The 12,632-nt window shown below is 41.8% G+C and overlaps 1 non-coding gene and 1 pseudogene across 1 annotated transcript; one reads left to right on the forward strand and one right to left on the reverse strand.

The window, feature by feature from the left end:
• Nucleotides 1–880: 880 nt before the first annotated feature.
• LOC141641858 (14-3-3-like protein GF14 iota) lies at nucleotides 881–5,377 on the reverse strand (annotated as a pseudogene).
• Nucleotides 5,378–12,238: 6,861 nt separating this feature from the next.
• On the forward strand, nucleotides 12,239–12,311 carry TRNAA-UGC (transfer RNA alanine (anticodon UGC)). The gene has a single exon. It is a non-coding gene; the product is annotated as a tRNA-Ala (tRNA).
• The last annotated feature ends 321 nt before the right edge of the window (nucleotides 12,312–12,632 follow it).

Below are 12,632 nucleotides of genomic sequence, written 5' to 3' on the forward strand. Positions count from 1 at the left end.
GATTTTTGCATTGTAATTTACAATGAATTGAACATTTTTTTTAATGTAATGGGATATACATTTTCTTAAAATTCAACCCGTCATCTTTACTTTTAATTTTCTACATTATTTTAGGTCGGGCTTTATACTCCGCCATTAAAAGAAAATTTTATTATTTTAGGGCAAAATAAATTCTTAATAGTAGGTACCCTTTGTCCCAATCCGGACACGTATTCGACCCGGCCCAAGACCCAACCCGCCCGCCCCGTTTGACAAGTCTACATGCTTGTGCCCAGAACAAAAACAAAGCAACAAAAACGTGGAGCTCTCTTTTTCTATTCGTATATGACACTATCACGTGACTCCTCTTTTAACAAAAATGCAGAGCCGCCTTTGTTTTTAGTGTCTTCAAAATTGGGCCCAATTGTTCTGCAATAATAACTCTCATATATGACCGTCTTATAACATAGAATTAGCCCAAAATGAAAGAGGCTCAAAGAAAACAATTAAGTTTATTTATATTTTAATTTTATTTTAACGACTCAACAGTTTATGATGAAAACTAACATATTTAAATATACAATTTATCAATTTAAAACTTTAAGGTTATCAAAATTTTAGAAGTTTATTAACTAATTTATTTGGATTTTTAGTTATTAGGCTAATCTTATACGGAGTACATAAAGTGGTTTTACACAACAATTAAATGAAGTCCCAAAAATCGTCTTTGCCAAGTGCCAAATCCTCTCAAAACTTTTGTCCAAAAACTTGGTGCTAGGCTGCAGGGCCGTCCCGGACATTTTGGGGGCCATGTACGAAATTAAAAAAATAGGCCCTTAACATAAACACACCTATATTAATATAATATAAATATATATTAATAATTGTTTAAAAATATTAAAACAAATTTGATTTAATAAAGCCCAGTAGGTATACATAAATTGAATTTCCCCTCCTTTATATCATGTAAATTCCCATTGGCATGTTGGTTAATTACATTCCTTCTCATGAAGGTGGCGCGGGTTCTATTCTCTTAACTTCAAGTTAATTTGATTTTTAAAATGAAAAATTAATCACAAAAATGACGCCATGGGGAATCGAACACAGGATATTTGGAGTGCAAGGATACACTCTAATACCACTGAGACAACGACTATTTCATGTTGTAAAATGGCAACATAATAATAATATTTGAAGACTAAGAAACAGGGCTTTATATTGGGCCCCTAAAAATTGGGGGACCTATGCGGCTGCACGGGTTGAACACCCCCTGGGCCGGCCCTGCTAGGCTGCTAGCTAATATGCCAAAGTTTTCACGTGACGCGGTCTTAACCCGCTTTATTCACTCGGTCCCCGCTTGATTTGAACCTATAAAGACAAAAATAGAGAGCAGTACCAAAATTACAAGAAATAACATGGAACAACTTTATTTAAAAATAATCTGCTAATGTAAACAATACTCCATTCGTATCAATTTAAAGGTAACATGGTAAAAATTGGGGAAACCAAGAAAAGAGGATAAAAGTGAGGACAAAAGAGGAAAACAAGCTTGTATTATTGGGTTGGTGTGTGGGCCAAAAGTTGGTATTTATGTAAGTATAAGGAGAAAATAAGGGTATTATTGTCAATTTACAGTCAATTTATAGTATACCTTTGGATTGGTAGGGACACTTTATGCAAGTGTTATCTTTGGATTGTTACGGAGGTAGTATAAAACTAAAATGGGTCGATAAAGCTAATACGATTTATTGATTAGATACAATAAGAGACAAAATATAGGTTAAAAATCGGTAAATTACGGTTTTATCAGGGCTACTATTAATTGCAACCATAAACGACAAGTAGAGTATCTCTGTTTGGTAAAACTAACTAAAAAGGTAGCTGAAACCTGAAAAGGTAGCTGAAAACTGAAAAAGCTAACTGAAACTTGAAAAGGTAATTGATAAGGTAGCTGAAAATTAGGAACTGATAAGGTAGTTGATTATTTAAAAAAGTGTTTGGCAAACTAACTGAAAAGATAACTGATTTTGTTGAAATGACGTAAAAGGATATGATAATTATTTAATAGCATAAATTTAAGGGGTAAAAACGGAAAATCCAATCAAATCAGGTACCTGAAATCTCAAATGCTAGTCTAGGTAGCATTTCATTTCAGGTAGCTTATTTGGTTAAATAAGCTACTTGCCAAACGCTTACAAAAAAAAGTTACCTGAAATTTTGGTCAAATAAGCTACTTTGACCAAATCAGGTACCTGAAATGTCTTGCCAAACGAAGCCTAGAACTGACAAAAAGAGAGCAATTAATTACTTCTAGCTTCTGATTCTAACCTCTTCATCATACTTTATATCACTTGAGCATTTATTTACCAGGGTAAAAAACTTTTAATCAGAATTCAACTAACTAGTTCAGGTTCAGCTGGTTTGGCTTCATCATTCTCCTCACATACAAGAACTTTTGCATCAAAAGCGGTTTAAAAAGTCGCTACACATACCGACTAGAAGCAAATGACAACGTAAAAATCATAATAGTGTTCAGTGGCAGAGCCAGAAAAAATGGTTTATGGGGTCTGCCAGAAAAAATGTGCATCTGCCATGGCAAGAAACTGTTGGTCTATACTATATATTTCGCTAACAATATCAATGCTAGTATTAAAACACGTACGTACTTCCATCTCCAAGCAAATCAGAGGTCCAGAGAGTAAGATTGTCTCTTAAAAGCTGCATAATAAGGGTGGAATCCTTATATGAGTCCTCATTCAATGTGTCCAGTTCTGCAATGGCTTCATCAAATTCTTGTTTGGCCAAATCGCATGCCCTGCATATATAAGTTAATAACGTGTGATGATCAAGTTAGAACATTATCATAAGATCTGCCAAACGGTTTTTAGTTGGGTCATCAGTGACTGTTCAGCAGCTTCCTTCCATTCATCATCTGATTTAAAGTTGCGGGTTGGACAGGCACAAAGCAACAAGCAGAACTCTTGTTGAGCAGTTTACCCGACTGCAATAATTTGCACAGGCAGTAATTGAATATGCAATTTCATATCGCATTATGACTTACATCTTGTGACAGAAAACAGTCATTCACCACTGCCTGAATGAGGAATCAGATGTGCATTTATAATCGCCAAGATATCCTGGCATATCGATCTTAGTGAGCTCATCCTCTACCTTCTGACGGTAACTCTTGATGAGCTTAACATTGTTCTCATTCCCTTTTGATTCCTCCTTCTGCTCAATTGAAGACATTATACGCCAAGATGCTCTCCGACTACCAATGACATTCTTATAACCCATGGAGAGAAGGTTCCTTTCCTCAACAGTCAACTCAACATCTAGTTTAGCAACTGTTTTCATGCAATCAACCATTTTTGCACATATCAACAACCATCAATCGACTATCTATTAACTACTGTCATCGAACCATAGGCTAGAAGCAATCTGGAACAAATTAAATTTGGTAAACATTCCTCCAGAATATGCCTAGAAGTTATCAGTCGGATCGTGGTTGCAATATTCAGTTATAGACAAGCGATAAACGAAGTTAAACTGATCACAATTCAAACTGAAGAGACGTAATGCCAACTAATCCGTTCCAGCAAACAACCTCACCACAGCTGGAGCCTGGTTAGTGCCAACCAGTAAGGAAGGCAAACTTACCTATCTAGGTAACCGTTCTAAAAGACACGTTATCAGTTAGAAAATTACAATACTTGGGAGTGATGTACTTATAATTAGACACAGGATACTTGACAGTGTTATTGGGGGCAATAGAACTCCTTAAGTTTCGGAATTCTCCTATACATTACAACATAAATTTTCATAAATCTCAACAAGGGCTAGTGTTCATGATCTATGTCAAAATGCCCATTATCAAATCCAAACAAGTAAGAACAGCATAAATTTCCCATATCCTAAATTATAGCTTCTCTCCGTAATTCAGTCACAAATGCAAAGAACTGAACATCATCTTCTCCGTACTCCTACAGTTCTCCCGAGTCCAAAGTAACTATTTATCAAGCATTCGATGATAAGACAGGGACAAACGAAATGTTCCATAGACACACCCAAAGAGCCACAACATCCTCACTTTTACCATGTAATATCGGATCTATAGCATCGTCACTTTTGGTTCACTAAACATATCTTATGAGGAAGGCGAAAAGAAAGCAAAAGTAAGCCGTTGTCACATAATTAGCTCCAAAGGCGCAAAGTAACAAAATACTAGTAGCAAAGCGTCTTGCTTGTGACCTCTCACAAAAAGGGAGAGGGGACAAGGTGGGGCACCCCCCATGTGCTTCCCACTCACCTCTCAATGGACATTTTGTGAGAGGAAACGGTATCTGTCACAAGCTTATTGACGGATATCGCCCGTCTTCAATGAGATTTTGTGTACTAGTAAATACCTGTATCATTTTGTCATCATTAGAGCAAGGAGGATAATCCAAAGCCTTCTAACATTTAATACAAATTATAGAATAAGACCGTCTAACCAATTACAAAGTGTTTCTATATATAAAAGGACCGTCTCAAATTATAAGACGGTTCTTACACAATAATTACTCAACAAGAACAACAATTATCATTGTCAAAGATGTCAAACAATTTAACAATTTCTCAAATCGAATATGTTCACAATAACAACGCCTTCACACATTCATCAAATTCCCCAAAAATTAACAATTCCTCCTTATCTCATTGCACCAAATTGACGAATTAGGTTTCTCAATGTTAGAGTATAAAAACGATCTTGGACTCCAACCATCAGCTTAAGCTTTTGGCTGAAATGGCTGAAATGGTCACGGGTTTGAATCTCACCCCCTCAATTTTAAAGTGGCAGCCTAAAGGGCATTCGTGTGAGGGGCCGTGTTAGAGTATAAAACCGATATTGGGACTCCAACCATCCGCTAACTCAAGCTTTTGGCTAAGATGGCCTCATGACACTCAACATGACTATATAATTAATAATTGTGATCGTTGTTATTATAAACAGATAATTAGGACGGAGGGAGTACTTTATAACATAAACAAAATGACAAAGACACCAAAATAAGGAAAATGTAAAGAATTGACGGGGACGGAAGGAGTAATTGTAATCATAATCATAAGAATTATACCTTCATAACGTTCGGCTTGTTCGGCAAGTTTCGCGAGTTACGCCTGAGTTTCTCTCTCCTTTTCCGTCGACATTTTTTAGCGTCGAAAAATCGAAATCGAGAAAAATTGATTGAATTACGTGAAAATTCGGACGCGAAAAAAAAAAGGGAGAGAGGAGGGTTCGACCAAGTTAAATGGATAATGGATTAAAGAATCTGGACCGTCGGATGGGGTTGAATGTGTGAGTTTTCAAAGTTTGCAGCGCGCAATTCGGGAACTTGGATTGAGTGGTTTGATTTGGTTCATGAGAATTGAGCAAATTTTTCAGTCAGTCGAATACCTTTTTGTTGAGAGCACACTAGAGCTAATCAAATGGCCCAAGTCCATTGACTCTACCCGGTCCGGCCCACTTTTGAGAAGGGCTTGGGCCTATTATTTTGGCCCAAAAAAGCCCATGCGATGGCCCGAAAAGGCCAAACATATTTTTGGGCCGGGCTTGGGGTAAGCATTCGGCCCAAATTTTGGCCCAGCCCGGTCCATGTTTATTAATAATCGAATATTTTTTTCTTATATAACCTATTAAAATAGTGTTAATTGAAGTTATAAAAAACTTTTTAAAAACTCAAATATATTTTTTTAGATTTTGATGGGGCATATTCTGCACCGCTGACCAAGTCAACATATTGAGCAAAGTCAAAGGTATCCACAGCAGAGTCAACGACTTAGACAGCCTAGCCGTCATCCCATCTACTGTCACACTGGTCTCGGCCGACAACCCGCCAAGGGACACATGCCCGCGTACTCATATCCAAGACCCCCGGCCGACCGCCATAGGTCCATCACGAGGGTAGAACTGACTTTCCGCCCGCCAAGCCACTTGGCCACTGGCACCACGTGACAAAAGGTGAAAGTTATAAATACTCCTCAACCTTCATTGAGGAGAGGATCCACAAAAATTGACCTAATAACCACTATTCATATGGTAATATCTTCCTTAACTCTCTACAATACACTCTTAGCCAAGTTATAACAACTTCTCTCTAAGTTTACTGACTTGAGCGTCGGAGTGAGTACGCTCGGCCAAAGCCGAGCCCTCAGTTTGTTCATCGTTTCAGGAGACCATAAGGAGAATTCAAGCAAGGACATCGTGCGAGCTACGAGTGGTAACAAATATCGCTCCGGAATTACACCTAATGCATTTAAAAACAATGTTTAATATAACATAAATCATATCACGAATGCGATCACGCTATCCGTGAATGACGCCGACTCATACCGTAAATGACCGACAAGAGCGATCTCCATCGAGAAAAAGAAGACATCGCGACGATCGCGCGCAAGACGGACACGGTGGATAAACAATCAAAATGGCTTGAAAGCGTTAAATACAGTTGAGATACACACTCTAAACTACCTCGGTCAAGCCAGGGCGGAAACAAAAAGAAACACTCAATTAATAACGTAAGAGGGCAACTCAGACAAAAACGAGTAAAGGCCTCGGCCATGCCAAAGGCAAAAGAAACAAACTCTTGTTAATAATAACAGGTTATAGGTGAAAAAGAATGGAGATGACAGCCGTCCCCATTGGGATAAGCCAAAACTCAGCCTACCAAAGTTGTACAAAATACAAGGAAAGAAAAGCAAAAGCTACAAATATGTCATTTAAAGCACCAAGGTTGGCAGGGAGAAAGGGCTTCATAATTGGCTCCCGAACGAACTGAAGCAGATCTGCTGTAAACTTGTTCTCATCAAGCAGCACATGGTAGTATATGAGGAGCTGAAGCAGATCTGCTGTAAACTTGTTCTCCTATGCCTATTCTTTGCTCGCCACCGCGCAGCGAGAGCCGCATCTTCTTCAACAGCAACCCAGCGAGCTTTCCTAGCGGCCTCGGCCTTGGCCCGGCGAAGATCACCGCCTTCATCATCCTCGGCTTCCTCCTTGGCCGCTTTAGCTTTCTCGAAGAGTCGCTTTCTCCGCGCCCGCCTCTTTCTCCATCTTCGCCCTCGCCGCCTCCTTGGCCTTCTCCGCCACGGCTTTCTCCTTAGCCTCGAGCTTGTCATCAAGCAGCTCGTCAAACTTGCCCCACGGAAAGGAACCATCAAGAGGGAAAAGCTCCCCGATCACCTCCCTGGCAGCTCCCTCGGCCAAGTCCCGGGTCGGCGCACAGATTGGGAAGCATGACGGTTTGGAGCATCTCAATGTCCTCCTCCTTTTGCTTGATGACGGCCTCTTTACTCGAATCACCTCGCTTTGGGCCTTAAACAGTCCCCCGGATTCGTTCCTCTCTTTGGAGATAAAGGTCGGCATGCCTCGAACGAGGTTACACTTCTCCAAAGCGGACTTCGCGGCTTCGGGTGCCGCCGCAACCTCGACCTTGGCTCTCTCGGAAGGACCTCCTTCTCAGCGTCCTCCCTGAGTTTTTTCTCAGCCAAGAGCGCCTTCTCAGCAACTCCCCTAAGCCTCTGCTCGTTGAGGAGATCCAGCTTCGCCGACGCAGCCACCTGCTTAGCGGCATTGCGCTCATGAACAGCCCGAGCCACGGCTTTCTCCTGCTCCATGAGACGAGCACCGGTAACCACGTTCCACCTCGCCAGCTCCCTAATTAGCTTCGTGCCTTCCTCCATAAGCTGGGAGACGGAAACCTTCTGGGATGAAGGGACGGTGGTGACGCTTTGACCGACACTGACTGCGGGCCGGGGAGAGGAAGCCTTCGGGATGAAGGGTTGACGGTGGCGCCTTGATCACCAACCTGCGCAGAGGTCCCCTCCACCTGCTGCCCAATGAGAGCGAAAGCCGACAGAGGCTGGTCTGCAAAATTTTAATAAAGGCATCAGTATCAACATGTATCGACATACCAGAAAGCCTGGCTAAACTTGAGCCACAGGATAGATAGGTACCATGTTTGGCCTTCTTGGCCGGAGTAGGCACTTCCACGCCAGCGGCAGAAGCTATCTTTTTCCTCTTGCGGATAAGGGGAGATCCCTCCGCATCAGAGTCACCCTCATCAGGAATATCAACAATCTCCACCATCTTAGGGGGAGGGATGGGAGGTGGAGCCGGTGTCGAAGCCGTTGCCGCCGAAGACTTTGTTTTCCGCGTCCGACGCACTACGCCGCTAACAACCTTCGCCTGGGCCTCCTCCCTGCTCAAGCTTTTCAGCCGTTGCTCCATAAGGTCATTCGGCGACACCCTGCGGTCATGGGCTAGAGCCTTGGGATGCAAGTTAGCAACGGTTTTATCTCTGTGCAGCTCCATTCTCCGGAGGATATCCTCAGACAAGTCCGGTCCAAAGTGGTCTGCGAAAGAAACAAAGGAAGAGTTAAGTAGAGGAAGTAAACCGAAGTTCGAAAAATAGGAACATTGAGAGCGGTGATGGGCCTCACACCGACCCCACTCACCCTGTGCCAGGGCCGGTATGAGGCCGACATAGCAGAGCGGCTCATCCTGAAGAATGATCTGCGTCGGGGGAATCCATCTTTTCGGCACACCGCTCTTGTCCACCTCAAAGAGCCTCATTGCCAGCCTCTCATCCTCCTTGAGATAGACACTGCTGGCATCCATTTTGAGCTTCGTCCGGGTGACCCATCTGTCATGCTCCGCCTTAGTCTCACACCGCAAATTAACTCGTTCTTTGGAAGGAGGAGGGGCAGCGGATAGTCATCCGGCACCTTGACGTACACCCACCGATCTTGCCAACCCTTGCAAGAAGAAAGTTTGTCAACAGAGACATAACTCTGCTCCATTTGCACACTGTACCATCCGACACGGCCAGAGATTGATGGCTTGAGGTGGTGAAGCCGGCGGAATAAATTCACCGTCGGGGCCTCTCCCTTGAAGAGACAAAGCCAGACAAAACCAATTATGGTCCTCATAGCCAACGGGTGCAGTTGGGCAACGGCGACGTTCATGGCTCTAATTATGGCCATAACGTATCCATTCAGCGGAAACCGGAGCCCGTACTCCAAATGCCGCATGTATACGCCGATATGGCCTGGTGGAGGGCAACAGACGGCCTGGCCCTCCTCAGGGATGACGATTTTGTATCCCCTACCAAAGAAGAAATGGCCCCCGAAAAGTTTCTCGCCGGAACAACTAGCGAGCTTATCAGTCCAAGTACGGTCAAGACGGATCTTATAGACGTAGCCGTGATCCATAACGTACTGCCTCCCCTCACTAGGACGAGGCCTTTCCACCTCATCACCAAAATCATCACCAAAATCACCACAGGAATCATCATCCTCCCATTCCTCCAGAATTCGAGGATCAACTTCAGGAGAAGGGGACCTGGGGCCCCCCGACGTAGGTTCACTAGGTCCAGCACCAGCAGTAGACATATTCACAACAAATACTAACAAAATAGAAGAGAATTTGTTTATTTACCTCGAAGAAAAACACTCGCCGGATCGAAGACTAAAGATTGGAAGAAAAAGCAGCCCTTGAAAGTTTAGAGAAATGAAGATTTTGGGAGAAAATTTAAGAAAATTTGAGGAAATGAAAATAATGGCCAAAATCACGGAAAAACTGCCCTATTTATAGGAAAAAGCCCATGGAAGAGGACCAATCAGGGCACAACCCATGAAGCGTCAACCAATCAGCAAACAGACACGTGTCAGACATGCAACCGCGGAATGTCAATCGTTGCAACAGTTGAACGTCAATCAATGCAACAGTAACCAAGCGTCTCCAACACGCCCATTCACATCTCTTCGCCCGTTCACCTTCCTCAACAAATTCCTAAGTACCTGCTCTCCGCCGGCCACCTGATCAACCAAGCTAGGAAGCACCGGCCGGGGGCAATCAAAAACAACCGGCACTCTCAGCCCGGGTCTCGGCCAGCGCCACATTCTTTTCCACATCGGATGCCCTTCACGCATCCATGTGGAGGGGGGATATGATACGGCCTAACAAGAATCACGCCGGCGCATCAGAAGAAGCCGTTGCAGAAAATTTTGCAAAATACTTGCACAGAATATACGCTCAACATACATCGGAGCCCATACCACGGCATAGACTACGCTGGGGGCAAATTGATGGGGCATATTCTGCACCGCTGACCAAGTCAACATATTGAGCAAAGTCAAAGGTATCCACAGCAGAGTCAACGACTTAGACAGCCTAGCCGATGCATCCCATCGGCCTGTCACCTGGGTCTCGGCCTGACAACCCGCCAGCCGGGACACATGCCCGCGTACTCATATCCAAGACCCCTCGGCCAGCCTGCCATAGGTCCATCGGCCGAGGGTAGAACGGACTTTCCGCCTGCCAAGCCACTTGGCCACTTGGCCACTACGTGACAAAAGGTGAAAGTCTATAAATACTCCTCAACCTTCATTGAGGAGAGAATCCACAAAAATTGACCTAATAACCACTATTCATATGGTAATATCTTCCTTAACTCTCTACAATACACTCTTAGCCAAGTTATAACAACTTCTCTCTAAGTTTACTGACTTGAGCGTCGCAGTGAGTACGCTCGGCCAAAGCCGAGCCCTCAGTTTGTTCATCGTTTCAGGAGACCATAAGGAGAATTCAAGCAAGGACATCATTCTGCGAGCTACGAGTGGTAACAAATATCTGCTCTGGAATTACACCCGGAACAGATTTAAAAACAATGTTTAATATAACATAAATCATATCACGAATGCAAAATTAAGCATTATAAAGTGGCGGTGTTTGTCTTTATTTTATTTTGGAGACCGATTCATAAGCATTTCATCATATTTTGTACAATTTTATAAACTACGTATTTTTCTAAAGTAGTAATTAAAGGTATTATACTTATTATTTTCTAGGGTAATGCGTAAATGTTAAGGCATGAAAAGCCCATTTAGTCCCAAAAGCCCGAATTAGCCCATAAGGGTCGGGTTTGGGCTTGCCAAATAAGCCCACGCATTTAGCCCGACCCACACAAATGGGCCGTTTTGCTGAGACTGGCCCGGCCCAAGCCCGCACTGGCCCGGCCCATGATCACCTCTAGAGCACACGTGATGAGAGAATCATACAGTATTATCAACGGCGCATATCCTGATTTATACCAAAAATTAAGTTGTGAATTTGTTGTGATCATTGATTGGTAATTTGGAATCTTTTAGTTTTGATATTACATTAACGACTTATATAAAAATTGTGCCACTCTATTATTTCATAAAACGCATGGGTATTTTTGAGTGACGTTATTAGTGTCTATAACTTATAACTTGTAAAAGCATGAAGATTTATGGGTGGATCTGCTGATTACGATGGCCGGCGACATAGTTAAAATCTTGTCGGTCGTCATTATATTTCATAAGATTAGAGTTTTAGTTGAAAAATAGCAAAATCTAAATAGAAACACATTTATGATATTCTAGAAATAGCGGATTTCTCTGAAGTTTTTGTGATTTTCTAGAATAATAATAAACTTCGTCATAAATCATCTTGATCTCTATTATTATCGTTTTACATAAATATAATACAAGTAGGGACGTCAGGTTAAGTTGATAAACTATACCACCAATTGATTTTGTAGATACTCTTCGAGTAGGGTTGCAAATGAGCCGCCCCATATAGCCCTCAGAATCAACTCGGTCAAAGCTCGAATCGAAATCGATCAAAACTGATTCTGAGCCGATTTCAAGCTGAGCCTAACCAAATCCGAGCCGATTCCGAGCTTAATAGAGCTCAGATTGAAAGCACGTTCAGGCTCGGTTTATTCTTTTTGTTATTCAATTTTAGTATTTTGCAACTCTTTTTTTTCCAACTAAAAATGTTATTTTAACATTTAAGGTTATATTTCGATTATAATTGTTATTTTTTTATATTTGTTATTCAACTTCAAACATATTTATTTTTAATTTGATTTTAAAAGTGAAATAAATATCGAAAATGATTAAATCGAACGCGAGTTAAGTTCGAGCCTATTTCGATGTTTAAATTTTTAAGCTCGGAGAGTTCCGATCCGGTTTCGAGTTCAAACTAAAATTGCCAAACCGATTCCGAGCCCACCCAAACTAAAGCTTAAGCAACCCATACTCTTGAGGGAGGGCCTGAGGGCTGAGGCTATGGCCTAGCAGCCCAATTGTAGTAAATACCGTGACCAAGACAATTTACACAAGCTTGGACTCGCCCTCTAACAAACACAGGTACTCTATATTTATATCAAACTTAAAATATGTATCAACCGGGGATGTAGCTCAAATGGTAGAGCGCTCGCTTTGCATGCGAGAGGCACGGGGTTCGATCCCCCGCATCTCCATTTTTTTACGTTTTTCCATTGATCCTTACTCCCTTAATTGGATAAAATGGGAACACGAAATTAAATAAAAAAACATCATGCCTGATTTTGTTATTTATATTCAATGATCTTATGTCTTTTAAAGTATGATTACCCGTAAATATCCGTTAGATTAACTGTTTAATCATCGAGCAAGTGATAACTATTATTACTCGCTAACTCTAGTTTAGAAACAATCATAACTAAAATCGTTTTAAAATAATTCTTTGTACAAAACTGCCACCAGTAAAGCATCAATATGATCCACATTCTTGTAAAAAGATTTACTTATATTATTATGAT

This window comes from Silene latifolia, chromosome 2 (genome assembly GCF_048544455.1).
Source record: "Silene latifolia isolate original U9 population chromosome 2, ASM4854445v1, whole genome shotgun sequence".
Lineage (NCBI taxonomy): Eukaryota > Viridiplantae > Streptophyta > Magnoliopsida > Caryophyllales > Caryophyllaceae > Silene > Silene latifolia.